The following is a 7,132-nucleotide window of genomic DNA, read 5'->3' on the forward strand; positions in this document are numbered from 1 at the left end:
CATTGTTGAAGACTATAGCACTGAGATATTACTAACTAAATGCAAAAAAGCAGGTAGAGATGTGATTTTGAACTTATTCAGTCTTTTGCTTCTGCTCTTTCCCCTCTAAAAAGTAACTCTCCTTTGGACAGAAAACGAGGTTGGCAAGAAATTTAAAAAAAAAAAAAAAAAAAAAAAAGCAGGAGTCTTCTGGGAGAAGTCAGCCCTGGGATGCTATCTGCTTTTCTTTGCTCTGAGATCAAGGTGTTTCCAAGAAATACAATATTTATGAGTATAGAGTTGTAGGAGGTGAGGAGACGTACTACCACTTCGGGAGGATTTAAAATAGAGGCCAAATGGAAATTTCAAATCTGTATAAAACCTAAATGATTAAAAAAAAAAAAAAAAAAAAGAGTACCAACCTAACCTGAGATTTTTACTTTTAAAATTTCTTTCCTAAAGTCCAAACTCTTATCTTTCAAGAGCTTGTGTATCCCCACAGAGTTCATCTCGGGAAAAGATGTGGACAATAGGAGGACTTCACAGAAACAAAACCGTTCAAGTCACAGTTTGCCTGGCACTTCCTGCCATCGCAACTCCACTAAAAAGACTGTGTCCTGTTCTGTTTATATCTTTAAACTAAAGGGATTCAGTACAAATATTGTCAGCAAACACATTTTTAAAGGAAATCATATTGTATAACACAAAGTTGTTTTGTTTGTTTTTAGGTAGCTGTGGTAGCCTGTCCTAAATTCATAAAATAGACTGTTTTTCAAAGTAACATACAAGGAAAGATTATGATTTAGGATCACATTTGCTCATGATTTTATATAGGAAAATTTGAGCTAAAAAAATCTTTTGGGGAAATACCCCTATGATATTCTATGAAATTCTGGGTGAAATTTACACTGTGAAATTCTATGTATTCTTTTTTTATTTTTTTTAATTTATTTATTTTTGGCTGCATTGCGTCTTCATTGCTGCGCGCGGGCTTTCTCTAGTTGCGGTGAGCGGCGGCTACTCTTCGTTGCAGCGCGTGAGCTTCTCTTGTTGTGTAGCATGGGCTCTAGAGCACAGGCTCAGCAGTTGTGGCGCACAGGCTTAGTTGCTCCACAGCATGTGGGATCTTCCCAGACCTGGGCTCAAACCCATGTCCCCTGCATTGGCAGGCAGATTCTTAACCACTGCGCCACCAGGGAAGTCCCAAAATTCTGTGTATTCTATCTTCAATTAATTTTGGCATGCTTTGTTATATTTGCAGCCAACATCAGTCTTTCCCCCTCTAACTCCTTGTAGTTGGAATCATTAAGGGAAAATGTGCTTAATTACATTCAGTTTAGCATTTTGTGGTACACAGTCTTATATAGTTCTCTAACTGTGCTTTGAATCCTGCCTTCCATCAAGGTTGCATTCTACAGAGGAAGGAAATGTCATGTACTTTATCTCTTTTAAATTGGCTAATGCCGTTTTCAAATAGTACCTTGCAAACAGTAAGGACTCAATAAACACTTGTTAATCATACCTCTCAAAGCTCCCTAAGTATATACCACCCAACATCTCAGAGACTCAGGGAATAAAAACAACAACCAGTCCATAAGTTTCCTGGCAATATTTCAAATTATTTCTTTCTACAAAACATTCTCTTTTATTATCTAAGTCATAACACTTATAAGATTGAACTTCGTTGTTAAAAATATTGTTACAAAGCCACACAGGGCAGGGGTTATTATTGTCACTTACACCATGAAAGGGTTTCTTTATGTGTCGGATTCACTCCTGAGCCCAGTGTGACAAGTTAAGAAAAAGTCCAGGTTTTGCTTTTCGTCTGTTCATTCATTTGACAAATATTAATGGGTGTCTTCCCTGTACAAGACATTCTGCTAGGAGCTATTCAGGATACAACGATGAATCAGCAGAGATCTTGCCCTCAAGTCTTATGATGCTTTGTTGTAAGGAATACTGTCAAAGCCAGGTGGAAAGGCCACTGAGACTAGAGCCCTGAAATCTGTAACCGACAGATTTCCTACAGCATTACATGCAAATGAATAAAGTAACCAGGAGAGTGGATTTCATTTTTCAATTCAAATAGATAAAAATGCTTAGGAGAATACCTTTTAGTTGGGGAAAGGAGTATGTATTGTCACTTTTCCATTTTATATTTGTATTAATATTTATTAAAAACACTTATCTTTTTCTGGTAGAGATAATGAGGAAAAATTATCAGGCATGGAGAGAAAAATCTCGTGATGATCCATTTATTTCTTATTAAAAGAGAAAGAAGACAAGAAAAGAAATAGGAGGAGGACTGAAAAGATGGAGTGGGAGAGACAGAGCGACTGGGAAAGAAAGATTTTAGAAAGCCTGAACATCCTTTAATTCAACCCAAATTTATGAATAAAATGCAAATTGGTGGAGAGTTTTGACACTTGTTAAGATTTCAAGTAAGCCAAGGAAAGGGCTAAGAAGATAGAAGTTAGGGATTACATCACATAATTTTAGTATTTGTATTTAATATAAATCAGTGATTCTCAACATGTAGTGTGACTGTGAATCACGTATGGATTTGGTTAAGATTTCCGGCTCTAAGGGCTTTTCCTAGAGTTTCTAATTCAGTGGGTCTGGGGTGGCATCTAGAAATCATCTACTGGTCCTCAGCTATGAGAAGAAGTACAAGAAATACTGCTTATGACTTTGCTCTGGTCTAGACCTTGGGAGAAAGCTATCATCTTGATCCTCAAAGAAAAATGTGTTTTATACACTCTGTATCTCAGACCTATACTGTGACATTGCTGTCCTCCAATGACAAAAATACCCAAATAGCTGAGACTGTTTTGAGAAGGTGACTAAGCCTCAGTGAAATTAAAGTTTTGTGACACTTTATTTCCTGAGACCAGCAATGCTGAGAACCATCTTGGATTGATCCTGTTGAGTTTAGGTAAAGGGAAACAATTATATTCATTTGGTCTGATGTGACTTCATTCTAGGGTCATCACACATCTCAGTCTATTTAGCCCTGTTGTCTCATTTTCTTGTCCCTTTCACTCTCAAAGTGCACCAGTCTGGGCAATAAATTATATGGTCACCCTATATAAATATAATAAATAGGAAGAGGGAACTGAAACTATGAGAACCCTGATTTGTAGAATAACTCAATGAGGAATAGCAAATTTTGATGCACCTGTTAATCAAATATTCTATAATTTTATAAACTTAACCATTTTGAGCTGACATACAGACACAGAATGAGTTAAATGGATGAAGTAATTTCTTAATTTATATACATGAGTCAGTTAGAACAAGTAATTCTTGATTTATTTCTCTGAAGAGAATTAACTATTTTTAACCAAAATGTATGTAATGAAAATGTAGATGAAGAAACTTAAGGAAAATTAATATCAAAATTGACTATCAACAAAATCATTTCACATGATGGCAGTAATAAGTGTATATATATATATATATATATATATATATATATATATATATATATATATATATATACACACACACACACACTATGTATTTCAATAAGAGCACCATTTTGCTTTGAAGAAGACTTGACACATTACCATTCAGAATCATTTTTGTAGCAGGGAAGGGAAAATGTCAGGATACATGGAGTTATTAGGTCTTGTGGAATAAAAGCTATGTGGCTTTTGTAGGTTTGGAGTCATTTAATCTTTGTGACTGTCCTTTCCTCCTTCTGTAAAATGGGGCTTAAATCTCGCAACAGGTTTGTTGTGATGAATAAATTACAAAGGTGAAATAAAGTAGTACGAATAAAGTAGTGCTCTATAAATTCTGGTTGCAAAGCATAAGCCTGTCTAATCTTCATGCTGTTCTTGTTCATTCAGTATTTTTGTCACTAGATGAGACCCTTTAATGATGTATGTCAGTAGCTGAAGATTCTTTTTAGGTGTACTGATTTGATTTTATTATTTTTTTTAACTTTTTATTCTATATTGGAGTATAGGTGATTAACAGTGTTGTGTTAGTTTCAGGTGTACAGCAAAGTGATTCAGTTATACATATACATGTATCTATTCTTTTTCAAATTCTTCTCCCATTTAGTTTGTTATGTAATATTGAGCAGAGTGTACTGATTATAGATCAGATATCATTAGCAGTAAACACATATGTCGTGATGAGGACATTGCAGAGGTAGAGGGGAGGCAAAGGGGCTTGGTTTCATGGAGATTGTGGACAATGAAAGTTCTAGATACTAGAATATGGGTGATGCAGGTAAAGAAGTATTTGGAACATTTTTATCCTCAGAGATATATATTATAAAAAGAAATGTATATCAACAATGCCTGAGTTTAATTCTGAAGAAAGTAAAATTTTAAAAATTCCCTCACTATCTTAGTTTCTGGCCTCTTCCTTAGCCTTTTCGTTTCTTTCTCCTTTTATTTCAATCCTGAAAGTTTTCCTAAAAGTGGTTTATGTATTATCTAAAAAGTTATTTCTAAGAGAATCCTGGTAGCAGCTGTTCAGTATTCGTCATTTACACCTGTTACAAATAGAAAATTGCATCAGCAAACCAGAATAAAAAGATGGTAAATATAAAATACAAACATAATTTTTATGTGAAGAAACCTTTAAGACTATTTAACCTTCATCCTGTCAAACAGGAATTTTTCCTCGAATGCAGTTAGCATGAAACATGTACTAATATAAGCTCAGTTTTAAAATTACAAACACCAGTTGGGACTTCCCTGGCGGTCCAGTGGTTGGGACTTCACCTTCCGATGCAGGGGGTGTGGGTTTGATCCCTGGTCGGGGAGCTGAGATCCCACATGCCTTGCGGCCAAAAAACCAAAACATAAAACAGAAGCAATATTGTAACAGATTCAATAAAGACTTTAAAAATGGTCCACATCAAAAAAAATCTTTAAAAAAAATTACAAACACCTGAGACCACATAAAACCTTAGAGCCACTGTATTCCATTCATTCATTTATTCATTCATCCAGCCAATGTACATTCTGATTTATTGAGTCCCAATCATGTGCTAGGGACAAAGGTAGAGGATGGCTGCCAAATGGCAGCACATGGGCAGATTTAGCTTCCAGAAAATTTCCGTGATGCCTACACAATGGTCCTAATACCTAAAAATTGGAAGATTCACATCAATATTTAAATATACAGCTTTTGTTTTTTTTTAATTGGAAGGAATGACAGCACTGGTTCTAAACTCCTGCTTGGGAGTAAATGGCTGAACCTGAGTTGCTGCTGTCTCCACTGGTTGGGTCCTCCAGTTTGCTATATAGCCCACCAATCCTCATTATCTTACGGTTAATGACACTCCCCTTTTCACCCAGTTGCTTTACAAGCCTGAACCATGTCAATTCTACAATGTAAGCATCACTGGAATTCCTTCATTTTCCCTATGTCTCTATTACCTATACCCTAGTCCACTGCCATTATCTGCAGCCTGGATATCTTCAGCAGCCTTCCAACTGGTACCTCTGCTTTCTGTCTTGCCCTGCCACACACATTTCCTAATCAGATAGCTACTGTTCAGACATACTGCACTTCCTACAGTACAAATCTGACCATGTCACAATGGCTTCCCTCTTCCTGAACTGAGCCTTCCATTCACTTCCGCAAAACCCATGGTTGGCAGTTCTGAACTGTATACTCTAACTACGGAAAATAAGCTTGAAATGTGGCATTTCTAAGAGTATTGAGATAAAAACATTTGTCTCAGGTAGACAAGCTGATTAATTTGAAAAAGGGACATACTTGCTAATCCAGCACTTCAGTAGTGCAGAATCCTGTAAGAACTAGGCAGGGTACTTGTCAATGGACACAGGCATCAGAGCTTGAGTTCAAAAGATCAAAATCAATAGCATTAGAGAGCATTCTTTCCAAAGTATGGTAATGGTATAACTCCCTTTGGCTTTAATGGAAGTCATGAAGCTAACATGCCATGTAACCTTTTTAAAATGGAAGGATTAGCATTCATCTGGGGCTGCCACATGGAGTGTGCATTGACAGAGCATGATGCATAGAGCTCGAATTGATCAAAGTGACTTAAAGTTCTTCTCTTTCCTCTTTTGTAAACTGAGTACCGTATTATGTATTATCCTCCCTACCCATATGATAATGATTTGGACTTTCAATACAGAACTCAATGGGGACTCAAAAAATACCATCTGTAGCAGGAGGTCAGTTCTTTCAATGTATGATTCATATACCAGTAGTAATGCCACTTGGGAGATGTTATTTAGATCATCATTTTGTCTGATGGTTCTTCTTCACTGATTCATTTAAGAAAAATACAGAGAAGGCCTATGAAGTGTAGGGCACTGTTATTTATTGACAGAAATATTTCTAGTCAAAATTGAGAGAATATCTCTTACTCTTCTACCCATGAAAATGATTGTTTTGCAGAAAAGTGTAACTGAATTATTATCTTCAGGGGGGTTACATGGAATATTTTCTGTGACAAGTTAATCAAAATATTCTGCAATTGTAAAAATTCAAATATACGCTAGACAAATTTAATTCTTTGAATTCTATTTGCTGCTACCCATGGATTCCTCAAATACTGAAATAATTTCAAAGTAAATTATCTTCTTTTAAAGAACTAAACATAAAAATGAGAAAATAAAACAAGAATTGTAAACATGGATTCCTGAAAATAAATATTTTTAGTGGGGTTCTGGGGCAGCTCGCTGTCGCAGAAAACGTTTTAATACAAGATAAATCATGATTCAAAGATAAATTTCCTTTGTAAAAATAAAATTTAGGTTCCATAAGGTTGACTGCTTTTATATTATAAGAGCATATAAGTATGCCACTGACTTCAGATGCTCTTATGGGTTGCCTTGAAATAGAGTTGTTTCTACTTGAAAAAGCTACATACATGGATGGCATTTAGAATTTAGCTGGATGCTAACCTCTAACTGTTTACTAATCTGTGGGCGTCCATAAGCAGTCGTTTACTACATCCTCCTATAAACAATACCCATTACTGCAGTGATGCTGTGCAGTTGCATCACAGCTGCTTGGTTTGCTGAACTGAATGTTAACACTCTCTTTTACTCGTTGTAACATGGTGCTCACTCAAACAGTGGCTCAATCCTTCTGCTTTCACATATATTCCCCAAGATAATGAAATCCATTTGGGAGCTCTGGAAAACTTAAC

The 7,132-nt window shown here is 35.9% G+C and overlaps 1 protein-coding gene across 9 annotated transcripts in view; it reads right to left on the reverse strand.

Annotated features, from left to right (window-relative positions):
- The window catches only part of NKAIN2 (sodium/potassium transporting ATPase interacting 2), a gene marked incomplete at its 3' end in the record, with an annotated part of 998,865 nt that overhangs the window by 200,132 nt on the left and 791,601 nt on the right, over positions 1-7,132 (reverse strand). The gene's annotated exons all lie outside the window — the stretch shown is intronic.

Source organism: Balaenoptera physalus (genome assembly GCF_965194825.1).
Source record: "Balaenoptera physalus genome assembly, chromosome: 9".
Taxonomy (NCBI): domain Eukaryota; kingdom Metazoa; phylum Chordata; class Mammalia; order Artiodactyla; family Balaenopteridae; genus Balaenoptera; species Balaenoptera physalus.